The sequence below is a fragment of the Bubalus kerabau genome, chromosome 13 (genome assembly GCF_029407905.1).
Source record: "Bubalus kerabau isolate K-KA32 ecotype Philippines breed swamp buffalo chromosome 13, PCC_UOA_SB_1v2, whole genome shotgun sequence".
Taxonomy (NCBI): Eukaryota; Metazoa; Chordata; class Mammalia; order Artiodactyla; family Bovidae; genus Bubalus; species Bubalus kerabau.
This window is the reverse complement of record NC_073636.1, coordinates 73,599,417-73,612,174: the sequence shown is the minus strand read 5'-3', so window position 1 is coordinate 73,612,174 and position 12,758 is coordinate 73,599,417. Positions and strand designations below refer to the sequence as shown.

Sequence of the window (12,758 nt, the reverse complement as noted above, 5' to 3'; positions counted from 1 at the left end):
GATGTGGCTGGGCCTGTAGCATGGACCAGCTGAGGCTGGCGGGGCCTCCGTGGGGTCAGATATCTGGTGATGGCTGACCTCGCCTTCCTGAGCCAGCTGGGCCTGGGGTGGGCTGCAGGGTGGGCAGCCCTGATGCCTTTCCCATTGGCGGTCTCTCTTTGCTGCTGACTAGACGCCTCTCCTCCCAGAGGGAGCCTCAGGGGGCAAATAACCAGTTCCAGGTGCCACCCTCTGCTCTTCTGGCCCACTCCTGGCCCCCTTAGTGCTTAAGGAAGCCGAGTGTGTGTCCTTTACCTAGACGCATCTGTTACCCTACAGAGTCCTTTTATGCCTTTGTCCCTAGTGGAAAAGACAATTGAACCTTGTATTTGTCTAGTGGGAACATTGAGTGGATTCAAGCCGTGTGTGAAGTTCCTGTGATTGTAATGAGGATTTACTAATCCCACTTCATATATGAAGAAACTGAAGCTTTGAAAGATAATGGTGCAGATTCAGGCAGAGAAGAGGCCCAGACTCATCAGACATCTAAGATATGACAAGCACTTTACAACCAGGATCTCATTTTATCCTCACGAAATCCTGTGAGGTGGGTACTATTGTCTTCATCTAGCAGATAAGCAAACGGAGGCTGACAGAGGAGAATGTTGCCCAAGGTGTTCACTCAGCCAAGCAGTGGTGGGTCTGGGACTCAAAGTCAAGTCTGGACCATGGCTAAAGCCAGTGCCCTTAATCAAGGAGCTTACTGCCTTGGGGCTGCATTTCAGTTGCACAGACACGCTGAGAGACTGTAGGTTATTAACTATATTTCTCAAGGAATCGCTTCTTGGCCTTTTGGCTAAGATCAAGTGTAGTATTTGTTCTTATCAGTTTAATATATTTCTCAAGGAAGAAGACTGAGGATGAGTGAGATTAGTAGATTGGACAGCATCCCACAGCTGGCGAGACAGGAAGCTCTGATCATTGGCAGAAGTTCAGGATTAGAAGGAAAAACAGGGTCTTTGGAGGTTGTCTTATCCAGCCCTCTCAGTTTACAGATGAGAAAACTAAGATCCGGAGAAGGAAAGTGACTTACCAATGTTACAGAATCAGCAAAATCATACTCAGGGCTCTTTCTCCTGCTCCAGAGCAGGTTGATTTCACTGGCAGGAAGAGTGGCTCACCTTCACCCCTTTCTTTACTATTAGGTCAATCCTCCAGCTCTGTGTGTCTGTCTCACTGTCGCATGAGTACCACGCTGGTCCAATTTATTGATAATATCATGCTAATAGGACTTGGTGATCAGGAAGGATTAGGCATCTTAGATGCCTCACTAAGACACACACACACACGAGAGAGAGAAAGGGAGAGAAAGGTCTATGTTACAGTCTTGGAGCAGATTTCCTTCTTCTCTGGAAAAACTCATTTTTTGCACTTAGGACTTTCAGCTCACTGGAGGAGGCCCATCTACATTATGGAGGGTAACATTCCTTATTTAAAGCCGATTGTTTGTAAATGTTAATCACATCGATAAAATACCTTTAGCAACATCTATACTTGACCAAACAATGGGACAACAGAGCCCAACCAAGTGGACACATAAAATTAATCATCATGGGCCCCACTCCTGGTACTAATTATTTGATCAACCAAAATTCTTACTTGGAAACGAAATCACTCTAGCTAGTTTGAATAGGAGAGATTTATTAGAGGATATTTGAGAGACTCTCCATAAAGGCCAGAGTATCAGAATTTTATTCTTTTCCAACATAAGCATTAAAAGCTAAAAATTCTCCTAGACATTGCTTTTGATTCATCCCACAGGTGATGATATACTGTTTGTTCATTTTCACTTAGTTGGAAATATTTTTAATTTTCTTCATTGTTTCTTCTTGGATGCTTGAGTTATTTATAAATGTGTAATTTCTAAATATGTGGGTTTGTCTTAGATATGTCATTATTAATATATAATTCCATCCCACTTCCCTGGTGGCTCAGAGGTTAAAGCATCTTCCCGCAATGCAGGAGACCTGGGTTCAATCCCTGGGTCGGGAAGATCCCCTGGAGAAGGAAATGGCAATCCACTCCAGTATTCTTGCCTGGAGAATCCCATGGACAGAGGAGCCTGGTGGGCTACAGTTCATGGGGTCGCAAAGAATCTGACACAACTGAGCGACTTCACTTTCACTTTCACTGTGATCAGAGAACACTCTGTAAGATTTCAATATTTTGAAATATAGTGAGACTGGCTTAAGGCAGAGCATACGTCTACCCTGGTGAAGGTACCCCATGCACTTGAAGAGAAGTCATTGGTTATAATGAACCATTAAGTATCAATTAGCTCAAGGTAGTTGCTGGTATTATCTAGATCATTATGTTTTTAAAGTATTATTATTTGTTTATTTGGCTGTGCGGGGTCTTAGTTGTGGCATGCAGGATCTAGCTCCCTGATCAGGGATTGAACCCAGGTCCCATGCATTGGGAGTGTAGAGTCATAGCCACTGGACCACCAGGGAAGTCCCCATTATGTTTCCTTAACTTAATTTGTTTATTTCTAATCGGAGGATAATTGCTTTGCAATGTTGTATTGGTTTCTGCCATTCGCCAACATGAATCAGCCATAGGTATACCTCTGTCCCCTCCCTCCTGAACCTCCCTGCCCCCTCCCACCCCATCCCAGCTCTCTAGGTTGCCACAGAGCCCTGGGCTGAGCTCATGCGCCATACAGCTGATTGCCACTTGCTGTCTATTTTTCATACGGTGATGTATGTGTTTCAGTGCTGCTCTCAATTTGCCCCAGCCTCTCCTTCCCCCGTTGTGCCCACAGTCTGTTCTCTGTGTCTGCATCTCTATTGCTGCCCTGCAGGTGGCTTCATCAGTACCATTTTTCTAGATGCCATATATCCCCCTTATTTTTTTAATGTGTCTTTATTTATTTTATTTTTGGCTGTGCTGGGTCTTTGTTGCTGAGCAGGTTTTTCTCTAGTTGCAGCAGTGGTGTGTGGGCTTCTCATTGTGGTAGCTTTTCTTGTGGAGCACAGGCTCTAGGTGCGTGGGCTTCAGTGGGGGCTTGAGGGCCTTAGTAGTTATGGTTCCAGGCTCTAGAGCACAGACTCAGTCGTTGTGGTGCACAGGCTTAGGTGTTCCAAGGCACGAGGGATCTTCCTGGAGCAGGGGTTGAACCGGAGCCTCCTGCATTGGCAGGCTGATTCTTCACCACTGAGCACCGTGGAAGCCCCACATTATGATTCTACTGGTTTGGTTCGTCACTAGCTGACCCATAAATGACTGAGAAAAAGGTATTAAGATCTCCAGCTACTGACATTTGTACACACAGGAATGAATACGCAAAATGCATATCTACATACAATGGTGTATTATTTAGCCTTAAAAAAGAGGAGATTCTGACATGTGCTACAACATGATGAAACTTGAAAACGTTATACTAAGTGAAGCAAAACAAAAAGAAAGAACTATATGATTCCACTTATATGAGTTCCCTAGAGTAGTCAGATTCATAGCAGAAGGGTGGGCATTAGCAGATGCAAACTATTACGTATAGGATGAGTAAACAACAAGGTCCTATAGTATAGCACAGGGAACAGTATTCAATACCCTGGGATAAACCATAATGGAAAAGAGTATGGAAGAAGATGTGTGTGTGTCTGTGTATAACTGAATCACTTTGCTGTACGGCAGTAATTACTACAACATTGTAAAGTGACTATACTTCAACAAAATAAAATGTATGTTAAAAAAAAAAAAGAAAGTAGAAGGATGATGGCCCGGGGCTGAGGGAGGGGAAATGGGAAGTTGCTTAATGAATTGAATTTCTGCTCTACAATGTGAAAAACTTTGGAAATCATTTAGAAAAAATGTAAATATACATAATACTACAAAATTATACACTTTAAATGGTTAATATGGTACATTTTTTATGTGTCTTCTACCATAATTATAATTTAAAGAAATATTTTTTAGATCTTCAACTGCTGTAGATGCTAATTCTCCCTTCAGTTCTGTCAAGTTTTGGCCTGTGTATTTTACAGTTTAGTTACTTGACACTTGTACAACTATAAGCTGTCATAGCTTCCTGATGGAGCGACCTACATTGATTATGTGAAGTGGAAGTCACTCAGTCATGTCCGACTGTTTGCGACCCCAGGGACTGTACCGTCCATGGAATTCTCCAGGCCAGAATACTGGAGTGGGCAGCCTTTACCTTCTTCAGGGGATCTTCTCAACCCAGGGATCAAACCCAGCTCTCCCGCATTGCAGGCAGATTCTTTACGAGCTGAGCCACCAGGAAAGCCCAATCAATATTATTCTCATATTACACAAATTGGAATTCCCTACTTCCAGCTACTTCTTGTGGGGATTAAAAGCATGAGCTCTAAAGTTGGAGATTATACCACCTATATGTTATGTAACCTGGAAAGGTTAATTACTTTGAGCCTCAGTTTCCTCATCTGTAAAATGGGCTTCATAGCTGTGCCTATTTCCCAGGATTGTCATAAAGATTAAGCACAAACAACACCCAGCACAGAGCCTAGTACACAGTAAGCATCCAAGGTGTGTCAGCTATTATCATCATCATCATCACATATGTATGTGTAGTTAGAAATCTTTGACATAATGGGTGGGAAAATCCATGGAAGTCAAGTCATAGGAAGAATCTCTGAAGGAAACCAGGTAATCCTGGGCAGGAACATACTTGAACCCTGGTCTCACGTGTCTGCAGTGCTATTATGAAATGAGAAGAAGCGACCAGTTACTTCTGGGGACACTAGGGAAGAAGACAACCCAAAAAGGAAGCACAGACGGGGTCAACTTGAAGGAAGTTTAACAACCAGAGTTTTGATCTGTGGCAATATCACATTTGGGGGAGGAAGTGAGCTCCCCAACTCAGGAAGCGTGCAGAGTTAAGGCTCAGTAAGCAACTGTCAAGAAGAGGATCCCTACACTGGTAGGAGGGGGAGGAAATGACTTATGAGGTCCTTTCTTTGGCCTTGGTCTCTTTGGATTAGGGTCCAAAGGCTCTCCCCCGTCTTTGGCCACACAGGCAGTGAGAAGTCAAGTCGGGGTTACAGGCAGTACGCTCTCCTCTCCTCTTCCGGTCTTCTCTGTGATTCTATTTCCCGATCACAGCCCAGCTCCCACCCCCTGCCATTGGACCTTTGCACATGCCTTACCCTCTCCATAAGAGGATAGCCAGGTTTTGTGGACCTGAAACTTTTAAAGCTGGGAGACCTTCTTTAAGAAAAAAGAAGACAAAATCAGATAAGAATGGGAATATTTAGAACAAGAAACAGAATCACAACAAATTTTTAGAAGATGATAAACAGAGACTTCCCTGGTGGTCCAGTGGCTAAAACTCTGTGCTCCCAATGCAGACAGCCCAGGTTTGATCCCCAGGCAGGGAACTAGATCCCACATGCCCTAAAGGGTTCATATGCTACAACTAAGAATTCCTGTGTGCTGCAACTATGACCCAGTGCAACCAAATAGATGAATATTTTTAAACAAGCTTATAGACCCTAGACAATATCTAGAAAAATAATAATATTTATATTTATTGCCTGATACACATCCATAAAATTTTTTTTTTATTCCTAAGTTTTGGCTGTATGCTTTTAGGATCACCTCTTCATATGACATTGATTTTGTAGTGTCATTTTCTTTAGAGAAAATAAGAGCATTTGGCCTTTTCTCTAGCACAGTTGACCAAAAGATTTTTTTTTTTAATTGTTGATCATTTAGAAAAGTTTCTTCCCAGCTTCACAACTCATTATAAATGAGGTCATAAATTTTTAGGACTGTTGTCAAATTTAGAAAAACATGTATTAAGTTTCTTTCATAGGGGAGCTGTAAGATTTCAGGACTTTTCCTATTTCCTTGATCATGCATCTTAAAAACCTTTTGACTAAGATGCTGCCTATTAAGCAGTTTGTTGCAAATGTCCTCTTAGCAGTGATATATTTTGAGTTTTATTTTTCATCAATGTGGCATTCCATGACAGCTTCCCCTTAGCTAGATCCCCAAAAATGTCACCGCCGTGCCCGTGACACCCAAATAAGGGGAAGTATGACCAAGGGGGATGTCAAAGAGTAAAGAGGCAACATTCTTCATCATCCGCAGTTCAACTAGCTTACTTTGGCAAACTCTGCATCAGCATGTGACCCTGAATGTGTCCTGCTTGGGCTCCTCCCAGGTCACTGGAAGGCATCTGGCAAATGAGGGGCTCTAGAGCTTAAGCTTCGGAGCTTCAAGGTAAGCCTGGTAAATTCATTTCTACCTCATCCCAGAATGGAGCCTCTACCCTGCCCACTCCTATTGAATGTGGCGTACAGCTTCTTATCTTGTTCATCTGTGTTCAAGCATCGCTTGGTCCATGAGGCCTCCAGAATAGGTTAGCTGCCCTGTGAAGCTGGAGTCCATGTCTGTCTGTCTAGCTCACCCTGTACCCTCAGTGTACTTTGAGCAGAGCCTGGTGCATAGTAGAACCACAGATTCGGAAGGCCGAAGCAACCTGTAACAGTCAGAGCTGGCAATCAACCGGGAAGGGAGGGAGGAACTCCGGCTTTCCAGACAGCCTGCAGGCCTCAGACAGAGAAATTTATCTCTTGCCAGACCCCTTCAGAGCCCTCACTGGCTGGATTCCCTCCCTCCATCCTGGGGCAGCTGATCAGGAACCCCCAGAGAAGGTCATCTGAGCCCTACGGCAGAAATCTCTCTCCCTGGCACTGTTGTGAAGTGTAGAAAAAGAGTGCAAACCTAGATTCGAATCTCTGGGCCACTCCTTAGCAGCTGGATAGCATTGGACAAACTGGAACCATCTCTCTGCTTCTTCAGTCCATGTTCTCAGCTGAGTCTTATGACTGCCCCTCCCCCCGCAGGGCTGGCTGGAAGACTGTAGACAGCCTTAGATTAGAGGAAGCTTTCTGGCCCTAGGGACAGCATCAAGTCACAAAGCTCTCTTTGGTTTTTGTTTGTTTGCTAGTTTGTTTTAATCTTTATTTTGTATTGGAATATAGTTGATTTACAATGTTGTGTTAGTTTCAGGTATACAGCTAAGAGATTCAGTTATTCATATGTCCATTCTTTTTCAGATTCTCTTCCCGTATGGGTTATTACAGAATATTGAGTAGAGTTCCCTGTGCTCTGCAGTAGGTTATGCTGCTGCTGCTAGTCACTTCAGTCGTGTCCGACTCTGGGCAACCCCATAGACGGCAGCCCACCAGTCTCCCCCGTCCCTGGGATTCTCCAGGCAAGAACACTGGAGTGGGTTGCCATTTCCTTCTCCAATACATGAAAGTGAAAAGTGAAAGTGAAGTTGCTCAGTCGTGTCCGACCCTCAGTGACCCCATGGACTTCAGTCTTCCACGCTCCTCCGTCCATGGGGCAAGAGTACTGGAGTGAAGTAGGTTATGAGTGGTTATCTATTTTATATATAGTAATGCCTATGTGTCAGTCCCCAGCTCCTGATTTATCCCTCTCCCCACACGTTTCCCCTTTGGTAACTGGAAGTTTGTTTTCAAAATCTGTGCAGGGCTCTCTTTGTGAACTGGTACCTAAGGAAACCCTTTGTCTCTCCAGCCTGAGTCCACCTCAAGCCCCCAGCCCCACCCCAGTCCCCTGGGGTCCTTACAAGCCTTCTGCTAATAGTTCTTTGCTGATGTCAACCAAGATGACCAACATGCTTGTTGGAAAAGTAACTCTGGACCAAGCATCCTGCCCTCCCATCTGCCTTTTGATTTGAGGTGATGAAGGGCACACACCTGTGATGGGTGAGGTCAGAAGGCAGCTGCCTTTAGATCATGAGTTCCTCTCGGTGGGCCAGCTCTTTCTCACCTTGTGTCCCCAGCACCCAGTATAGGATCTGGCCCAGGGTCACACCCAGTAAATGCTGACTGGGAATTAAATGAGATGCTGGGACACTGTTGTCCCAAACTAATCACCCCTGGCTCACCACCATGGCCACTGGGAAACAAGGGGTAATGTATCTGCCGTGTGCCAGGCACCATATTCAGCTTTGCTGACTCCTTCTCTTGTTTCCCAGATGCCCTGTAAGATAGGTACTATCATACCCATTTCACGGAGGTGGAGACTGAGGCTCAGCTAGGACAACCCACTTGCCTGAGCCCATGCTCATGCTGAATGGTAAAGCTTGGAGGGGACAAACTTTCCAATCAGGGCTCCTGACACTATCTACTGCTCTCCCTATTAGTCCTTAACCCAGAATTCCCCCTAGGAAGTCATTTTTTCCTGTTAAGGGATGCTCCTCTGCTAAAATGTAGCACTATGTCAAATAAGTCTAAAATTTCATTTAAAAAATTGAACACTATTTTCTACCCAGGGGTAAAAACAACTGTGAACTCTTCAAAGGAAGGAGAGGGCTTTGTGTTCTTCTTGTGTCCTCACTGCCTATCACAAGGTCTGGCATGGAGTAGTTGAATAAATGTTTGTTGAATGACTGTGTGAACGTGTAAGTGAGTAATTGAAAACAGCCGCCTCACCAATCCATGGCCCATCCATGTAGGATCATTTGGGCAAGATGAGACCCTCTAACCTAGTGGTCACAGACATAGCATGAGGGCTGTACTGTTCATAAGAAGGCTTTGTTTAATCCAAGTAATATCTTTTGTAAAAATTTAATGACTTGCCAATATTTAAGAATTAGAAAATTTCACATATAATCCAGATTTTCACCTTGTGTCAGAGACTTTAACCAAAAGTCTGCCTTTCACCAAACCTACACCCTATTTTTCCCTGAACAGCTGCTGCTGCTGCTAAGTCACTTCAGTCATGTCCAACTCTGTGTGACCCCATAGACGGCAGCCCACCAGGCTCCCCCATCCCTGGGATTCTCCAGGCAAGAACACTGGAGTGGGTTGCCATTTCCTTCTCCAATGTGTGAAAGTGAAAAGTGAAGTTGCTCAGTCGCGTCCAACTCTTAGTGACTCCATGGACTGCAGCCTACCAAGCTCCTCTGTCCATGGGATTTTCCAGGCACGAGTACTGGAGTGGGTTGCTATTGCCCTGAACAGAGCAAGACTCAATTTCCCAGCCTCCCTCTTGGTTATGTGGACCATGTGACTACATTGTAGCCAGTGGAATGTGGGCAGAAGTATTAACAATATGTCCTACTTCCTGCCCACTTCCTCCCTCCCCACCCTCCAGACTCTTTTCTGGGTCTGTGGGGCAGGTGGGGAAGATCCAGGGGAGGCCCCTAGGCCTGAGGAGACGGCAGAGCCACCAGACGAAAGGCACGGGGCCCCTCCATGGCTGTGGGGAGCCCCCCGCTGGCCCACACTGGACTGTGGTGGGAACAGGAAATAACAACTTTACAATATTAAGGCAATGCGCTTTGGGATTGTTTGTTACAGCAGCCTATCCTGACTAATACATCTTCTCTTGAAGAATCAGAAATCTCACAACACAGGGCTTACTCTTCTATATGGCAGTGAGGAGCTGGACTTTGGGAGCTGTTGTCCCCTTCAGCTGGGCTGGCATTTTCTAAGCTCACCTGATCCTTGCTCTCCATCTGCCTGGTTTCTCTGGCTATTTGATTTTATAGCTTCTGCTCAAATTCAATCTCTCCCTCCAGTATATGGGGATATTGAGGCATGGAGGGGACAAGGGACCAGGTCACAGTGTGTGTGACGGGCAGAGCTGAAACTTGGACTGAATTCTCCTAACTCCTATCCTACTCCAGGGTTCTTCCTGGGCAGGGATTCTTTCTTAGGAAGTGAGCAAAGAGGGACTGTTCCAAGTCTTGGGTCCTTTTGTGGGGGAGGGGGAGTTAAGTGGCCGAGAGGGAAAGGGAGTACCCCAGATGGTGGAGGGGATGAAAACAGGAGGGGAAACCCTGGCTCCTCTGTGACTCCAGTTGGCATAAGGCTTAGAAGTCTTGGACAGGTGGACTGAGGAGCTGGGTCCACATGTGTGGTACAGAAGTTTGAGTCCAATTACCCTCTTCTCCCAGTCTTGGAAAAGGGCTCATGTCTTTGATTGCCTAAGCTCCACTGACAAGACATAGGAACGCAGGAACGAATTTTCCCTCCCAGACAAATCCCAAAAGAAATGAATTTGCAAAATAAAGTCCCATATTGAGAAAGCTGTGCCAGGAATGCCTGAGCAAGCTGACAGCGGGGGAGGGAGCTCTGTGAGGTGTGGACAGGGTTGTCCAGATGAGGCCTCTCTCGGGGGCTGTGCTTTGCCCCCTGCAACAGTCATTCTAACTCCCTAATACCTTGTTGTTGCTGTTTAGTCGCTAAGTTGTGTCTGACCCTTTGTGACCCCATGGACTGTAGCCCGCCAGGCTCCTCAGTTCAAGGGACTTCCCAGGTGAGAATATAGGAGTGGGTTGCCATTTTCTTCTCCAGGAGATCTTCCCAACCCTGGGACTGAACCCGCATCTCCTGTATTGGCAGGTGGATCCTTTACCACCTGGGAAGCCCCCCTAATGTCTTGAGCACCTGTCACACACGTGTTTTCTGGAGGCTCACCTGAGGAAACTTCCCGGTATCCCTTCCCAAGCCTTCCAGCAAGTGTGGCTGCATCCTCCCTAGAGATGTTTGTGGACGCCCAGGGGCTGTGGAGAAGCCGTAAATCCTTCTCTGGCTCCATGATCTCTCCTGCCCAGACCAGACTCCTGCCTGAAACCCATGGAAGCTTTGCCAGAAACATTTTCTCATGGCTTATCCACCCCCCTCCTGTTGAGGGCCAGCTGGCTCCCTGGAGAAGGCTCTTGAAGACTTGAATTTGCATCCACACCCCACCAGCATATCGAAGGGCAGAGAGGGAAACCACTAAGCTGAGGGCCTGGGTAGACAGAGGAGAGGAGAGTCCGCTCTGCCTCTGAAGGTTGTTCAGAGCTGTTGGTGCCAAAAACTCCGTGAACCCAGAAGAGCCTTGAGCGTGAAAGCTCTGAGTTGTAGTCAAGAAGTGATTACATGGCCGTGACACTGAATGTTCATTAAACACTAATAACAAAAACCCTTACAGAGGCCTACAATCCCCTACCTGCAGTCTGGGAGCCAAAAAAAGTTGTGAGCAAAATAATTTAAGGTTAGCACCAAAACTCCTCTGGTGGTAAAAACCCAACCTGAACAGTTGTATGAATATTGATGTTACTCTGCAGAGATATTAATGTGTTTAATTATGGCATGCTCACCCAGTTCCCCACTAGTATCTTAAAAAAATGTTTTTTATTTTGAGGTATAGTTAATTTACAATGTATTAGTTGCAGGTGTACAGCAAAATGGCTCAATTATATGTATACATATATCTATTCTTTTTCAGATTCTTTCCCCATATATGTTACTACAAAATATTGAGTACAGTGCCCTGTGTAATCCAGTAGGTCCTTGTCGGTTATCTATTTTTTATATAGTAGTATGTATATGTTGGGCTTCCCAGGTGGCTTGGTGGAAGAGAATCCACTTGCCAATGCAGGAGACTCAGGTTCAATCCTTGAGGGGAGAAGATCCCCTGGAGAAGAAAACAGCGACCCACTCCAGTATTCTTACCTGGGAAATCCCATGGACAGAGAAGCCTGGTGGGCTACAGTCTGTGGGGTTGCAAAAGAGTCAGACATGACTTAGTGACTAAAACAACAAGTGTATATGTTAATCCCAAACTCCTAATTTATCCCTCCCACTAGTATCTTAATATAACCTACGACATATGCTTTCTAAAACTCCGAAACTCCCCAAATCCCAAAATGCACGAGGACCCTGAGATATTGGTATTTTGGGTAAGGGATTTTAGGCAAGGAATGTAGAAGACATTTGAAGTGCTTTACATGCATTACAGTAACCCTACGGGGTAGAATTTGTGCTTTGTCTCCCCATTTTATGGATGAGGAAACCAAGGCAGAAAGAGGTGAAATGACTTGTTTCACAGCTGGTGTTGGTGCTCGGGTTTGGGCCCAGGCATCCCAGTTCAAGAGCCCACTCTCTGAACCAGTCCACCATCTGCCTTGCTGGGCAAAGTGGGGTGGGGTGGGTGGGAAACGGGAAATAACTATTTTAAGCTGCATGTGCGACAAGTACACACCCTGGATGCATCTGAGGATCGAACCTGCTGCCACAGGTGTTCTCGCAGGGTGCCCAGCGTCCGGGTTGCCCTGGTACTGCCCTGGATTCCGCAGCCAACTCCTGTATCCCAGAACATTCCTCAGGCCCAACAGAAGGGATGGATGCTCACTTAGTTCTTGAGGACCGTGTGCCTCTTATCCTATGAGTATCACGAGCATCACGGCCCGCAGAAGGGACTCGGGGGTTTGGAGACGTTGATACAACATGGCTTCTGAACCCAAACCGGGATCTCCTGTGGGGGCTTAACCAAGACACAGGAGGAAACCCTGGAGGAGGTGCCGGCCAGGTCAACTGCACCCAACAACAGTGCGTACCGTTAGTTCAGTTCAGTCACTCAGTCATGTCTGACGCTTTGCGACCCCATGGACTGCAGCACGCCAGGCTTTCCTGCCCATTACCAACTCCCGGAGCCTACTCAAACTCATGTCCATAGAGTCGGTGATGCCATCCAACCATCTCATCCTCTGTCGTCCCCTTCTCCTCCTGCCTTCACTCTTTCTCAGAATCAGGGTCTTTTCCAATGGGTCAGTTCTTTGCATCAGGTGGCCAAAGTATTGGAGTTTCACCTTCAGCATCAGTCCTTCCAATGAATATTCAGGACTGATTTCCTTTAGGATAGCACCTTCCTAAGGGGTTTACAAGGAGGAATGCACTCTAATGAGGTTTTTGACTTTGGATTCC

At 45.9% G+C, this 12,758-nt stretch overlaps 1 pseudogene; it reads left to right on the top strand.

The window, feature by feature from the left end:
- The first annotated feature begins 815 nt into the window (after nucleotides 1–815).
- LOC129626282 (uncharacterized) lies at nucleotides 816–933 on the top strand (annotated as a pseudogene).
- The last annotated feature ends 11,825 nt before the right edge of the window (nucleotides 934–12,758 follow it).